Consider the following 17,966-nt stretch of genomic DNA (forward strand, 5'->3'; position numbering starts at 1 on the left):
AAATTATTGACTTGTAGAGTGCATTCATTCACTCACCCAACAAATATTTTGGACTTTAATTTATGCTGTGAAAAATGCATGCATAATACTCTGCTTAATCTACTATAATTTAATATTATACACAAAAGCGTAGTATATGATATCAGTTTGACTATCTTAGGGAACATTTTGAACAGGTGCTCCTTTCTTGCAAAACAGAAATCCTAATTATTTTTTCTGCAAAGGAAACTAGAGGTGTCCATGATAACCCATTATAGGTTTTGGTGTGCATGTATATTCAATTTTGGAGGAAGTCTTCTATGAATAGGTAATATTTCTTATACCTAGGAAACAAGTTCAGATTGAAAAAACAGCATGGTGCAGTGATAGTTTATTAAATTCTAAGTGATGAGGGCCACATATTGTAGATGAAGGACAACTCCTAAAAAGTGATTACCTTGTGAGGGAAAGATCTTTGAGAAAAATACTTATATTCACTCAAGTATGTCACAGTGTTACATAAGTGCTGCAGTTTGTATTGACAGCATCTGTTCCTTGTCCTGGCGCAGAGGGTGTCAAACTAGGTGTAAATTCAAAAATGCAAATTTTATTGCTTACTTTCAAAGCTAAATTTTCACATGATATCTCAAACCATGAATAAATTCTACAGGTTTACACTTTCTTCCCTCTGATCATTAATCCTCTTTATTCGTGGAAAATATTCTTGGCTCTATATGTATATATACTTTTAATTTCCATTTTGCTAAAGTACTGAACAGAGATACATTTGTAATTCTAATAGTGACGATGATGGCAGTGATCACGATGATGATAATGATAAAGAAAAATGATTTTGAGGATAACTATTATAATGATGATGCTATTTCTTTTTTTTTTTTTTTTTTTTTTTTTTTTTTTTTTTTTTTTTTCTTTTTGCGGTATGCGGGCCTCTCACTGTTGTGGCCTCTCCCGTTGCGGAGCACAGGCTCCGGATGCGCAGGCCCATCGGCCATGGCTCACGGGCCCAGCCGCTCCGCGGCATATGGGATCCTCCCAGACCGGGGCACGAACCCGTATCCCCTGCATCGGCAGGCGGACTCTCAACCACTGCGCCACCAGGGAGGCCCTGATGATGCTATTTCTGATAGCACTTCCAAGGTCTTTCTTGTGTCTGCATTGTTTGAAGAGAAGCTGAGAGGAAAAAAAAACCTTTAGTATTATCAGACGATGGTGGAGAATTAGAATATCAGGAAGAAGACACTCTCATAAATATACTTTATATCCATTCTTTTCATTTTCACTGTCATCATTAATTCTACTCATTGTTTGATTGATTCATTCATCCATTCAATATACACTATTTAGGCACAAATGAGATGCTAGAATAACATAGAAAGCAAACATAGTCATAGCTATTATCTTCGTGGACCCTTAATCTAGTGCAATATGTAGAGGTTCGTTCCATACAACTAACTGAGAAGGTTCAACTGTGTTAGATACTATGAATGAAAGTGACATGATGCTTCTAAAGCTTGTAAAAGAGGATTCTGATAAATATGGGCAAGGGATTAAATAAAGTGTAGGAGTTAAGAGAAAAGAGGAGAAAAAAAGTATTACAGGCACAGAGGTCAGAGGAAGCATGATGTGAATAATAGCAATTGAAAGTCATTTGTCTGAATTAGATAAAGCCAGGGGGGAGTGGTTCTCCATATGGCTAGAAAAGTAGGTAGAACCATACCAAGCAGAGCCCTATTGTCTTATGTTATGTGAAAGGGAAAGTGATCAAACTAGTACCCTGATAGGATTTGCATTTTGAAAAGGGCACTCTGACTTGACTGCAGTCTGAAGAATTAATTGGAAGTGGACAAACTTATTCTATGACAAATTACAGAATTAATTTTTGTTTTTAACCTGGGATTTGGCATGGCCAGCTAACTACCCTGTTTTAATAAGAAAGATTAAAGTCAGAGAGAGAAAATAACTTTTATACTTAGTGTCAGAACTTGATTTAAAACAAACAAAACTTAGATTATTAATTTCAAATATGTCCTTTCCATGAGATTCAGACATGTATTGATTAAATTTACTAGCCAAACTTGCTTCACTCTGCTCTTGGATCATCTGTGTCGCCTTTTATTTTACTGTTCTTCTGTAGTTTCCTTTTTTTCCCACCACCTCTTGCTTGTCCTCTCCACTGCTAAACAAAAATATCATCTTGCCATTCTGAACTATAAAGAAATTTGTGTCACGCTAAGGCTTTTCTTGCACATTTCCATTACATAATAACTTATTCATAAACATAATATTTTTCTAATAAACTGCATGTTTTCTGAGGAAGAGGCAATAAGTTGATCTGTTTTCCTTCCACTGTTTCTGATTTGATGTATGCAATAGCTGTATAAACAGAGATGATACTTGGAAAATTGTCAATATTCTTTGAGTCCATTACTGTATATTACTGTATATTTCTGAAAATGTTACTATCTAAATTAAGCTTTTTGTAGTTAATTAATAACAAAAAATCAGTACCCATAGTTTTATTAGTGAAAAATTCACCTAATACTAAGATATACATGGCCAAATATGGAAATCCTAGAGGGAAGAGGTAGGATCTACAGGTTCAGTAAGTCCCTTTTGGGGTCAGAAAGGTTTACCTATATGGTCATATATATTTTTGACCATTTCATAATTTTGAGAGAATTATAATACAGCCGCAAAATTCAATTATTCTAAAAACCCAAATAAATTTTTTAAATATGAGTGAAGTTATACTGTGAATCTAATTAAAACTCTTCAATGAATTCTCAAAACGTGTACTTAAAATAAAATACAAATACAAATTCCTGCTACTTATTAAATGACCCTACATGATGAAGCCATGCATCAGCCTCTCATCTCATGTCTTGTGCCTCTTCCCTCAGTCACTGTGCATCAACCACTGGGTCTTTTCTCAATTCCTCAAACGTTATAAGCTCGTCTCTGCCTCAGGGCCTTTGCACTTACTCTTTCTTACTCTCAAGCTTTCTTCCTACACAGCCACATGGGTCTGATTTCTTGTCATCATTCAGATCTCAGCTGAGATACGAATTGCTCAGGGAAGCCTTCTCTGACCACTGCTCTACTTCCAGTCACCCTCTCTCGCATTCTACAGTTATATACTCTTCCCAGGACTTCTTATTTGAAATCATCATATTTATGCATTTGCTTATTATCTGTCTTCTCCTATGAATAGAAGTTCCATGAATACAGAAGTGTTTCATGTAAAATACTTCATGTAAAATACTGCACCAGACAGTATTTTACTTCCAGAGAACAGAATATCACCTGTCACTTGGAAATTACTCAATGAGTATTTTTTTAGATAAGGGAATGATTGTATGAGCAACTAAAAAAAAATCACAGCGTTCTGAGGCCTCTGCTGTATCTCTACACCAAAGCATCTGTAGGCACACAGGATTCCAGATCTTTCTTTCATCGATAGAATTCATAACACCTACATTACTTTTCAATTTATTATTAGAAGTGTTCAGAGAGAAATATACAGGATTTTATGGCATTGCCTGAAAAAGAAAAAAAATCAAAGAGCTCAAAATAATACCTACTTTCCTCTGATGGTAGTTAAATTTATATCAACATACTTTAGAAAATTTGACTATTAAGCAATCAATGCCTTTACAGAAGTACAAAGTGCAGCTGTTAAAAATAATGTGACTTTGGGGACTTCCCTGGCAGTCCAGTGGTTAGGACTTTGCCTTCCAATGCAGGGGCTGAGGGTTCAATCCCTGGTTGGGGCACTAAGATCCCACATGCCTCGTGGCCAAAAAACCAAAACATAAAACGGAAGCAGTGTTGTAACAAATTCAATAAAAACTTTAAAAATGGTCCACATAAAAAAAAATAATGTGACTTTGCATAATGTGACTTTTAGATTTAGAACTGTAAAGGAGAGAGTGAGAGAGTTAAATACTGAGAGAATAACTCAAGCTACCTGCTGTCTATGTCACATACATATTCTGTGTTTGATCATAATAGTTTAAAAAAAGTGGGCATGAATTTTTCCCAGAAATCAAATTAAGTCAGACAGTCTATTCATCCTCTTCTGGTGATCCAGATCTTCAGATGAACCCAGTAGTACTCTAAGTGAATAGTCACCAGACACCTGCTGGGCAATCCTTATAACACTGTGCTTGGTTAACATGACAATAGTAAACGTATATATAGCATTCATTATGTCCCAGTTACTGTTCTGTGCACTTCACATATATTAACAAGTTTAATCTTCATAAGAGCTCTTCAGTATAACAGTTATTGTCTCCATTTAACAGACAAGACTAAGGGACTTGCCTAACATAAATCTTGTTAGAGCCAAAATTTGAACATAAGCAGTCTATCTAGAGATCCAGACCCTTGACCACTGTACTGCACCACCTCTTACACAATCCTCTTCTGTCTGAAAATCAATCACGTGTGTGTAAAATCAAGTCAAATACAGCTAATAGATCTGGGGAATTTTAAAGTCAGATATAGAACACTGGAACATTGAGAAATAGAGAATAAGAAGACTGTAAACTTTTAAATGATTCAAAGAAATTTAATTGAATTTCAAAGAGATTATCTTAGTTCAGGCTGCTGTAACAAAAATACCATAGAGTGGGTTATTTATAATCAACAGAAATTCAATTCTCACAGTTCCTGCATGCTAGGAAGTCCACTATCAAGGCACCAATAGATTTGGTGTCTGGTGAGGATACACATCCTCTGTCCTCACATGGAGGAAGGGATAAAGAAGCTCTTCTATAAGGGCCTTAATCTCATTCATGAGGACTCCACCCCCATGACCATTTACCTCCCAAAGACTCTACCTCTGAATATCCTTACATTGGGGATTAGGTTTCAAAGTGTTAATTTTAGGAGGGACACAAACATTCAGTCTAGAACAGGAATAGATTTTGGTTGCTTTCTCTCTAAGCTTGCCCAATATAACCTAGACTTATAAACAAATTTGTTAATTTCTGCAAAAGAGAGCATGTAACTTTAAGGTAACTATTAACTCTGCTGCACCTGTTACTTTAGATAAACACCTCATTCATAAATTCCAAATTGTTTTAATTACAGTACTGTGGTCTAAACACATTTATGAAACTACTACTTTTGAAGAAATTGTGATTTACTTTACTTGATTTTATATATATTTACAAATACTTTGCCCAGAAAAAAAAAATCTGCTTCTCTTGAAGATGTATTCAAAAGCTCATAGTAGCATGTGAAAAAAATATAAAGGTATAGATACCAGCTCCAGCTATGCTACCTACAACAAATGAAACTTTTACCAAAATACTTAGCTTAATTTGGACTCTTATTTCCTTATATTTAACCATAAAATATAATACGCTTAGCTTTCATCTGTTCAGTAATTTTCTGGGGAATTTTCCTTATTCTATTCTTTTGATTCTGATGGTTCTTGTACTAATGAGACCCCTACATCTCACCACATATAGACCTTACTAAGGCAATTGAATTATTTCGATCTTTATCTCTTTCTGTTAACTCTCTAGGAAGTTTTATCTGTTGGGATACACCCAGGGCAAGAAGACAGCTAGAAATAAGTAATTTGTAGCACTGTAGAATAAGGTGCAGTAGGCCCTAATACTATGATCTCTAAAGATATCCTATATCCTGTCTTTCTCAAAGACTGAGTGCTTCCTCCAGTACTGTATCTTTCCACAAAGTCACTGTATTTATGCATAAGTCAGGACACTTTCTGCTACTTATTGTCAAAGAAACTAAATGATACTTGGGAAATAATTCCTATCCTAGTGACCATCAGACAAATTTGTAGTGTAATCTGTAAAATATTGTTAATATTTGTACCAAGGAAATGATTTTTATTTTTATAAAGTTGAACCATTAGAGTAATTGGGTACATTTCATTCACAGATATAAAGTAATGAGATTGAATAATGCTAAAACTAATTAAATATATATATAAATATAGATATAAAATTCTCAGCAACTAGCTATATGACACCAAAAAAGTTAAAACATTTTTGTCTGTCTCCTTTCTCATATCTTGAAAACTTCAGTTTTTGTCATTTTATCTAACTGGGCAGTGGTGAGAATAAAATGTGAATTCCTTGAACACGTGAAAAAAACAAAATTAGTTAATATTAGTATTGTTGCTCTTATTATTATAATTATGTTCTTAAATCACTCCCTAGCCATTAAATACCCAGGATGGGGTCAGTAAGTTGAACTTGTAGTGTCTGAAGTCTTTGCTAAAAAACTTTTAATTAACTTAAATAATTAGAGAGAAAAAACAAAAACAAAGAACATTTGAATGATTTATAAATTCCAGGTAATGAGACATATCTTTCTCACCAAAGATTCTGTTTTGATTATTTGACATAATCACTAGTTCCTAGCAGTTTCAGGCATGTAGTACTAACTACAGTCACTAAAACTTTGTCCTATGGTACCTCCATGATCTAACTTTAAAGGTGGTACCTTGCTTAAGGAAATGGGTTAATTTATGTTCACATATGTATCGATTACTTACTTAGGAACTTATAGTGTATGCTTCTTATTGCTACATTTTGACTTGCCATGTCTTTGCCATTTCTGTTTTTTTTATTCTTGAAATAAAAGTTTAAGCCTCCTATTTTCTCTAAGTATACATAGTTATAAAAGAGCACTGCAAGATAAGATTTTTCATATGTTGAGTTAACACCATTAGATACTGCAATGAAAACAGGTGAGCCAGCATTAATCATAGAATCATACAGCTGGAAGGGAACTCCAAAGGTGACATAGTTAATTCTCTTGACTCCATGTAGACTGTGTAGAAATTAACTTAGACAAATAGGTGCCCGTCCAAGAACTTAAAGGTCAAATGGCATCATGAATGTATGAATACCCATAGCCAAGTGGAGTATGAACTGATAATTTTGATAATTAAAGTACAATATCTTCATATTGATTCAGTCATCCAAATATATGAATATTTTCATTTGGACAGCAGTGTAGTTTAACAGGAGAAAGTGATTTGAAGTATGAAAGGCTATATTAGAATATTTTTTTTTGAGAATAGAAAGACTACATATAAATGCCTATGCTAAAATGTTATACTGCTGTATAACGGAACACCACAAAACTTAATAACATACAACAAGACGACAATTTATTGCTCATTACATGACTTGGATAGGGCTCAGTGGGAATGGATTATCTCTATTCCATGTGACATTGTCTGGGGCATGTTGACTTGAATTGTAGGGTAGAAGATAGCCTCACTCAAATGTCTGGGCACAACAGATGGGATTGCTGAATTAGTAGGAGCATGCTAAAGCTCAGTGTCTTTGTGGCCTCTGCAGAAGGAAAGTCTTAACATCTTACATGGAGGCTTACTATCAAAATGACAAAAATGGAAGACCATACCTTTTAAAACTCAGGGATGGAACTCTCTTGAATGTCACATCTGTTGCATTTTATTGGTTCAACAAGTCATAAGGTCAATGGTCATTCATAAGAGAAGTAGAATACCTCTCTTAGGCAGGCAGTCCTGGGAAGGGTCAAATTTCTAGGATCCAATCTCAGTAAAATCTAACTTAATAAGTTATGCCTCTGTCATGTAAAAAATCTACCCACCCCCTTCCAGCACCTCCCCAAAACTTATCCCATTATAACATTAGACATGAAGTCCATAGCTTGTGATCTGCATCAGGACTGGATTTGGATGAGGTTTTCTGGGTGCAAGTCCAGTTCCTCTAGAGAACTGATAATTTAAAAAACTAGTTATCTGTACCTAGTATTGTTCATGAGACAGGGGCAGGACAATAGAGACACTCTTTTTCAAAGAGAGGAAGAATAGGCAGCACATAGCTCCATAGCAGTTCTAAAATTCAGCCATCGCTTGCTTTCACAGCCTCCAATCCTGCAGACAGGAAATGTTCTTTGAATATAACCCAGTTTTGGCCTGTGGGAATGAATCACTAATGCATGGCTAACCTCAGCCTTTGGCTTTATCCTCTGAGCTATTAGACTTGCTCTCTGAGATGCCATTCCTTTATCATAAGAAATAACTTCTGTTTGCTGTTGAGTAGCTTTTTCTTCCTGATATACTAAACAGTTGGTGGCCAGAAGCCTCTTTTTACTTTGAAATGTCTTAATCTCCTTTAGTCGAAGCTAGTACAAGTACTCTAATAACTTTGTATTAAGTTAATGCATCAAATTATAATTCATTTCATTAGGTAAACGCCGTATCTACAATGTCTTTAAGACCAGCCCTTCTCAACTTTGGGCTGCAAGCCATGTTTCTACGGGAGGTTGCCCTTAATATTCTTAGAAGACATTTTTTCATGCTGGGAGAATGCAGTATAAAACTCATTAAGTCTTTCTGAGGTTTTAAAAAGAGGTCTTACAGAGGAACCCTTGATTTGATCCTTTTCTGGCAGTGCCCTGCATTTGATCTTCGCCTGAGGCTATTTCTGTCTTTGAGGCTGGGGATTAGAAAAGCATTTACTTTCCCATCTAGAAAATTCTAAAATGGAAATATTTCCCCTAAATTCTGTTTCAACACTGAATATTTCCTCCTTTAGCTCATAATTCTTTTCTTATGTTTTCTCACGCACAGGTAGTCAAGTCAGTCGGCAATTTTGACATTCTGCATAGATATCTCCTTAGTCGGATACATTTTCTACATTTTATGCTAACTCAGTCAGCAGTTTTGCCAGTTTCCCATGGATACATAGCACTGGATTTCCTTCCTTCAGCCTCCCAGTGCAAGCCACCTTATCGCTTCTCCAGTCTCAATCAATGGGCTTTTTACTGCCTATCCAGCCTGTTGCAATCACCTGGGTCTAAGCCAATACCACATATTTTAAGTTTCTGTTATGCAGGTCTCCATTTCCAGGACTCAAAGTCGGTCTCATATATTTATTACTGAGTAAATAACAACCAAATACTTAGTTACTTAAAACCACTATAATTTAACATTTCCAACAATTGAAAGTAAGACTCTGATGGGTATGTCTTCTGCTCAATTTTGTGTTGTCTGTGGTCACTTACCTGTTTAGTGACTGGTGCATTTAACTAGGAGCAGAGTTGATGTTGGAATATGTAAGATGGCCTTAATCGCATATATAATACTTCAGCTTGGGTAGATGGAACTGACTGGGGCTCTCTCTACATATTCTTCCACTGTTCAGTAGTAGAGCTTCTTTACATGGGAAGCCAGATTCCAAAAGAGTTATAGTGGAACCTGCTAGTCCTCTGGAGACAAAGTCCAGATCTGGCAGAGCGTCATCTTCACTGCATTCTATTGATAAAAGATAGCCACAAGGTGAGCTTAAATTCTAGAGGAAGATACTACATCCACCTATTGATGTGTTTGAGGTATGTACATGCAGAGACTGAGGAATTCTTAGAAGTCATCTTTAAACATAAACTATCACTTACCAGTATAATTCTGGACATATACAGTGGGTGATTAACAAGTGTCAGTTACCTTTCAGTCATACCCCCATGTGATGTATATGTTACTCTTCTTTTATAATGAATTCATTTATTAAACAGTAATTTATAAAATAAAATGAATTTTACTCTCACTATAGTAATCATATTCAGTTTTAAATTTCTCCTTTTTAAATAAAGAAGGGATATCTTCAATGACATGATTTTGGAGAGATTAAGTAGTATTCTGATTACAAAGATGCTCCTGGATTTTGCAATTACAAGGTCATTGTTGCACCTGACCTTTTATATGTCCTGAAGCCTTTTTCATTATGCTGAAAAGTAAAGAAGGATGAGAGCTAGTAGAATCTGTGAATAAGAGCTATTCAAACTTTAATACTTAAAGTAATATAGGATGTGGGGGAGAGAGACTATTGTGAGGGAGGTCTCTTTCCATTCCCTCAGCTTTATCTACTTACATGTAAGGAATTTAAATTTAATGATTTAAAACTTATGTGAGCTTCCCACTCTCTTTGTTCATTCTTTGATTATATGACTTGTTACAGCCAATAAAGATATGTGCTGTGTAGGTGAGATGGAGTCATCTAAGTAATGATGTAGGTGAGATGAAGTCATCATCTATATTTTATAGGGATATAAGTAATGCAGATAAGATAGAATTTTAAACTAATACCTTATGGCCTGATTTTTACACTTTTCTTTTTAAACAGGGAAGTTTTGTTTTGTTTTGTATTTTTCCCTAACAGTTTTCTCAGAGTATAGGCCAAGCAATTTCTGGATGAATACATTCAGGAATATTGACATCTTGTTAAATTTCTGTCAGGCTTCAGGGAATGAGTTTAAAGGTCCTGGAAGTACTAATGGTTAGGAAACTCAGGCTGACATATTGGCTATGACAAAAGAAGCTCTATGCACAGTGTCAGCAGTAGTGACAGTAACTGGTTCGGGCACGGTGGTCTCTACCACCGGGTGATAAGACACTTTTATCTTTATGAGTTTCAGAGGCATTTCAGAAAGTATTTTCAGAGTTCTGTGTTGGCAATACTGAGAAAGAGAACATCAAACGTGTTTTCAGGAATGACAGCTGAGATCCCCTCTGCTCACCAAAAGCTCCACAGGGAGCAGGGGAGAGTTTTGTGTTTTTGTCATTTTCCCCACTTGCTGCCCTCAGTCTACACAGTAGTGTTCACAGGGTGAAGAGGAAAGAGAAGGGAGTAAAAGGGATCCTAGGGTAGGGACAAGGGTAGTGGTACATGCCAACCAGAGTCTTCAGTGAATCCAACTCATGTGCATAGATCAGAAGCAGCTTAGAATGATGATAAGAGATCATACATTTTAGGTTATTGGAGAGCAAATACTGAAAGAACATTCCTGTAGAGTTAGGGTGAACCAAACAATGAGGCTTTAGGTACAGCAGTGAAAGGAAAGAGAACTTTCACAAACTAGCCACTGGGTTTATATCAGTGATATGTGAAACCACAAAGGGAAGGATCAGTGTGGGAGGCAAAGGGAGTGGGGAGTGGACTCCGTCAAACTACTAAAAATACAATGGAAATTGCACGGGTGGCTTGGGGAGGGGAGTCAGTGGAATCCAGGGCAAAATGGCACTTCTAAACTTCTCAGTGGGATGTGAATCCTCGAACATCTTGGGGGTGGTAAAGGTCATAAACAGAAAACCTGCTGCACCTCCTGAATTTTCATGGATTTCAATGATTTGGTTCCAATCCAGAAACTGTCTCGAGACAATAAAAAGGCTGCTGAATGGGAACTGAGAAACACAGCTAAACTCTCAGTGATAGCTAGCAGCGTCCAAAGTGCTGACATGACGACATAGAGATGTGATAAAGAGAAACACCGTCGGCATTTTCTACCCCTGGGCAGAACCAGTCGGTCTTGTCTTAGGATCTTGTAGCACTTCGTTCCTCTTCCTGGTACCAGACAGCTGCATAACTTAAATGCAGTGAGGGGCGGAGTCAAGATGGCTTACTAGGAGGATGTGGAATTTGCGTCTCCTCACAACCAGGGCACCTAACAGTCACCGGTGAGGGACCACGGACACCTAAGGGGACGGGAGGAACCCGCAGTGACTGGATAGGACATGGGGAGTGGAGGGAGTGAAGGAGGATGAGAAGTGGAGGCACCCCTGAGGGGTGGCTGGGGGAGGGGAAGGGATCCCATGCCAGAAGCGGGAAATTGGGGAACCATTGGGAGGGCACAGGATCGAAAGGGAGCGTGGCCAGGCTTCCCCTGCCCACTTGGGCCCCCAGGAACCTGCTGAGATCCTGGGCCTGATCCTCTGCCCACTGAGGCCCCCTCCAGCCACGCCGGTCCTAAGGGAGTGGGAGGGAGGGAAGGGGGAGCAAAAGTAAAGGCCAGACCTTCAAGACCTGCACCCCTGAGGGGTGACTGGTGGAGGAGAGGAGTTCCTACACCCAGCCGGACCCACCCATGATTAGGGGTCCAGCGGGGAGTGTGGAGGCCCTGGGGGAGATGGTGGGGGAGGGACACGAAGGATCAGAAGGGAACAGGACCAGGGCTTTCCCTGTCCACTTAGGCACCCTGGACCCAGTTGGGCTCTGCCCTACAAGCCTCCCTGCTGCCATGCAGAGCCCAAACCACACCACACACCCCCACCCAGGGCCCTACCTCTACCCTTGGAGACCCACTCTGAGACCTCCTCCAACACAATGGGCCTAACCCCGACCACACACACTCACTCAGGGCCTCACCTCCAAACTCCACATTCTAGAGGCCCTCCTTTCCACGTGCTGCCTCTCCCCTTCTTTTCAGGTCCTAAGCAGAGGCCCCGCCCCTCACTCAAACGTCACCCCCCACCTGCCTAGGTCCTGGCCCACCCTGAACCCCTGCCTAAGTTCCACCCTGCCTAAACTACGCCCCCACAGCCAAGGTTTTTTTTTTTTTTTTTTCCTCTTTTAGATTGGGGCTCTGTTTTACCTTGTTGATTCATTATTGTTGATTCTCTTATATTTCTTTTTTCCTAATCTTTTATTTTTCTAATTTTATTTTATTTTATTTTATTCTTTATACTTTGTTATTGTTCTCTCCTTTAGGCTTTTTACCCCCACCCCCCTTTTTTTTCCTTCTTTCTCCTGTTGTGGTTTTATTTTACCTTGCTGCAGTTGTTACAATTATAGTTTTATTTTTCCTAATACATTTTTTATCCTTCTAATTTTATTTGGTTTTTTATTCTTTGATATTATACTGCTCCTTTTCTTCTTTCTTTCTTCCATTTTTTTTTTTAACTATACCATGAAACTTGTGGGATCTTGGTTCCCAGACCAGAGGTAGGGCCTGAGCTCCTGTGGTTGGAGCTCTGAGTCCAAACCGCTGGACTAACAGAGAACCTCAATTCAGGGAATATCAATTGGAGTGAGGCCTCCCAGAGGTCCTCATCTCACAACCAAGACCCAGCTCTATCCAACTGCCTGGAAATTCCAGTGCTGGATGTCTCAGGCCAAACAACCAATAAGATAGGAATACAGCACCACCCATCAAAAAAAAAAAAAAAAAAAAAGGACAAAAAATATATTACAGATAAAGGAGCAAGGTAAAAACCTACAAGACCAAATAAATGAAGATGAAATAGCCAACCTACCTAAAAAATAATTCAGAGTAATGACAGTAAACATAATCCAAAATCTCAGAAACAGAATGGAGAAAACACAAGAAACATGTAACAAGGATCTAGAAGAACTAAAGAGCAAACAAACAGGGATGAACACAATAAATAAAATTAAAAATACCCTAGAAGAAATCAATAGTAGAATAACTGAGGCAGAAAAACGGATAAGTGACCTGGAAGATAAAATGGTGGAAATAACTGCCAGGGAGCAGAATAAAGAAAAAAGAATGAAAAGAATTGAGGACAGTCTCAGAGTCTTCTGGAACAACATTAAATGCATCAACATTTGAATTAAAGGGGTCCCAGAAGAAGAAGAGAAAGAGTCTGAGAAAATATTTGAAAAGATTGTAGTTGAAAACTTCCCTAACATGGGAAAGGAAATAGTCAATCAAGTTCAGGAAGCACAAAGAGTACCATACAGGATAAACCCAAAGAGAACATGCCAAGACACATATTAATCAAAGTATCAAAAATTAAATACAAAGAAAAAATATTAAAAGCAGCAAGGGGAAAACAACAACATACAAGAGAATCCGTATGAGGTTAACAGCTGATCTTTCAACAGAAATTCGGCAAAGGAGAAGGGAGTGGCAGGACATATTTAAAGTGATGAAAGGCAAAAGTCTACAACCAAGAGTGCTCTACCCAGCAAGGCCCTCATTCAGATTCAATGGAGAAGGCCATTATGACAAACCCACCACAAACGTCATTCTCAATGGTGAAAAACTGAAACCATTTCCTCTAAGATCAGGAAGAAGACAAGGTTGCACACTCTCACCACTATTATTCAACATAGTTTTGGAAGTTTTAGACACAGCAGTCAGAGAAGAAAAAAGCAATAAAAGGAATCCAAATTGGAAAAGAAGTAGTAAAACTGTCACTGTTTAAAGATGACATGATACTATACATAGAGAATCCTAAAGATGCTACTAGAAAATTACTAGAGCTAATCAATGAATTTGGTAGAGTAGCAGGATACAAAATTAATGCACAGAAATCTCTTGCATTCCTGTACACTAGGGGTGAAAAATCTGAAAGAGAAATAAAGGAAACACACTCATTTACCATTGCAACAAAAAGAATAAAATACCTATGAATAAATCTACCTAAGGGGCAAAAGACCTGTATGCAGAAAACTTTAAGACACTGATAAAAGAAATTAAAGATGATACAAACAGACGGAAAGATATACTATGTTCTTGGATTGGAGGAATCAGTATTGTGAAAATGACTATACTACCCAAAGCAATCTACAAATTCAAGGCATTCCCTATCAAACTACCAATGGCATTTTTCACAGAACTAGAACAAAAAATTTCACAATTTGTATAGAAACACAAAAGACCCTGAATAGCCAAAGCAATCTTGAGAAGGAAAAATGGAGCTGGAGGAATCCAGCTCCCTGACTTCACACTATACTACAAAGCTACAGTAATCAAGACGTATGGTACTGGCACAAAAATAGAAATATAGATCAATGGAACAGGATAGAAAGCCCAGAGATAAACTCACACATATATGGTCACCTTATCTTTTAAAGGAGGCAAGAGTATACAATGGAGAAAAGACAGCCTCTTCAATAAGTGGTGCTGGGAAAACTGGACTGCTACATGTAAAAGAATGAAATTAGAACACTTCCTAATACCATACACAAAAATAAACTCCAAATGGATTAAAGACCTAAATATAAGGCCAGATACTATAAAACTCTTAGAGGAAAACAAAGGGAGAACACTGTATGATATAAATCACATCAAGAACCTTTTTGACCCACCTCCTAGAGAAATAGAAATAGAAAAATAAACAAATGGGACCTAATGAAACTTAAAAGCTTTTGCCCAGCAAAGGAAACCATAAACAAGACAAACAGGCAACCCTCAGAATGGGAGAAAATATTTGCAAACGATGCAACTGACAAAGGATTAATCTCTAAAATATACAAGCAGCAAATGCAGCTCAGTATCAAAAAAACAAACAACCCAATCTGAAAATGGACAGAACACCTGAATAGGCATTTCTACAAAGAAGATATACAGATTGCCAATAAACATGAAAGGATGCTCAACGTCACTAATCATTAGAGAAATGCAAATCAAAACTACAATGAGGTATCACCTCACAGCAGTAGATTGGCCATTATGAAAAAAGCTAGAAACCATAAATGCTGGAAAGGGTGTGGTGAAAAGGGAACCCTCCTACACTGTTGGTGGGAATGTAAATTGATACAACCACTATGGAGAACAGTATGGAGGTTCCTTAAAAAACTAAAAGTAGAACTACCATATGACACAGCAGTCCCACTACTGGGCATATACCCTGAGAAAACCATAATTCAGAAAGAGTCATGTACCACAATATTAATTGCAGCACTATTTACAATAGCCAGGAGGACATGGAAGCAACCTAAGTGTCCATCAACAGGTGAATGTATAAAGAAGATGTGCACTTATATACAATGGAATATTACTCAGCTATAAAAAGAAATGAAACTGAGTTATTTATAGTGAGGTGGATGGACCTAGAGTGCCTAGAGTGTCTTACAGAGTGAAGTAAGTCAGAAAGAGAAAAACAAGTACCATATGCTACCATGTATGTGTATATATATATATGTATATATATATATATATATATATATATATATATGGAGTCTAAAAACAAGAAATGGTTCTGATGAACCTAGGGGAAAGACAGGAATAAAGACGCAGATGTAGAGAATGGACTTGAGGACACAAGGAGGGGGAAGGATAAGCTGGGACACAGTAGCATTGACATATATACACTACCAAATGTAAAATAGATAGCTAGTGGGAAGCAGCTGCATAGCACATGGTGATCAGCTTGGTGCTTTGTGACCACCTAGAGAGGTAGGATAAGGAGGGCGGGAGGGAGAAGCAAGAGGGAGGGGATATAGGGTATAAGTATACATATAGCTGATTCACTTTGTTAGACATCAGAAAGTAACACAACAATGTAAAGCAATTATATTCCGATAAAGATGTTAAAAAACAATACAATGCATGGTTATTAAGAAAAAAGCAAAGAGGAATTTGGGGAATGCTGAAACATAAAGTCATGTGATGGCTCTTACGTTTTATTCAGGCAACATATTAAGCTCTTCCTTTATGTCAGATACTGTACTGGGCAAAAAAAGAAAAGGGCTCTAAATTTTTAGGTAATCACCCTTCATATTATCAAAATAGGCATTCCATCAAATAATTATAATTCTGTATTCAGAAAACTAAAACATAATGAATTATAAATTACCTCCATCCTTAGTTAACATCAGTGCACAACATCTTCCTGTTATGTTTTTTACTGGAAGAGACTATATTTGCAAATGTAAAAATATCAGTAAAAAAATTAATTTATCCAATATTGGTGAAGTTTTATCTTCTAGTATAGGCAATATCCTAAACTTCCTTTCATTTGTTATTTGTGGGATAAAGTTGTTGAAAGTCATCCGTGAAGTTTCTTCACTCTGAGACCAATTTCTTTTTAAAATTTTCCTATTCATGTTATGCATCTCTACTTATAAATAACTTACCTCCACCAGGCCTATGTTTTTTAGTTCATTACACATAAGTGTAAGTCTGCTGTCCATATTATACACTTGAATTTCCAGAAACTTTCCTTTCCATTCTTAAGTCAAGTTGCTAATTCAGAAACATATACAATTAAAGGCACAAAGAATGAATATCATTTTAAAGAACACAAATAACAAATGTTGGAGAGGATGTAGAGCAAAGGGAATCCTCATACTCTGTTGGTGGGAATGTAAATTGGTGTCGCCACTGTGGAAAACTGTATGGAGACTCCTCAAATAACTAAAAATAGAACAACCATATGACCCAGTGATTTCACTCCTGGGTATGTATCCAAAAAAATCAAAAACACTAATTTGAAAAGGTACATGCACCCCAATGTTTATAGCAGCACTATTTATAATAACCAGGACATTGAAGCAACCTAAATGTACATCAACAGATGAATGGATAAAGAATATGTGGTATATATATATATATACACACACACACACACACACACACACACACACACACACACACACACACACACACACACACACACACACACACACACACACAATGGAACACTACTCAGTCATAAAAAAGGAGGAACTAATGCCACTTGCAGCAACATGGATAGGCCTGGACGGCATTATACTAAGAGAGGTAGGTCAGACAGAAAAAGACAAATACTGTATGATATCATTCATATGTGGAATATAAAATATACAACAAACTAGTGAATATAACAAAAAAAGAAGCAGACTCACAGGGAACAATCTAGTGGTTCCCAGTAGGGAGCTGGGGGCCATATAGTTGTGGGGTGGTAGGAGGTACAAACTATTGATTGTAAGATAGGCTACAGGGATGTATTGTACAACACAGGGAATATAGCCTGTATTATGTAATAACTGTAAATGGAAAGTATCCTTTAAAAATTGTGTAAAGATATTTTTATAAAATAGAATTAAAAAGGGCAGAAGAAAAACAAGGTAAGTTATATAATAACAATTTAGCATTTATATTCACTATGTAATATGCTAAAAAATTCACATGTGTCATCCTATCTAATATTTCCAACAACCTGTGAGTTCAATATTAATTTTCAGTTTTATGTATAAAGAAATGGAAGTTAGATGAGATAAAGCAACTTGACCAATATTAAAGATTCAATAAGTGGTGAACTGAATTTAAGAACTTACTCACTATCTCATGAATACTTACTTATTTTGCCAAGCTTGAAAGTCTGTCATGTAAAATCGAGAGTATAAGAAAGGATTTTCAATGCATTGAAGAACAGTATTTGGCATTCATGAAAATTTTTTTAAAAAGATATGTAATGCTTGGATCTC

This window comes from Mesoplodon bidens (assembly GCF_964165515.1).
Source record: "Mesoplodon bidens genome assembly, chromosome: 7".
NCBI classification, from domain to species: domain Eukaryota; kingdom Metazoa; phylum Chordata; class Mammalia; order Artiodactyla; family Ziphiidae; genus Mesoplodon; species Mesoplodon bidens.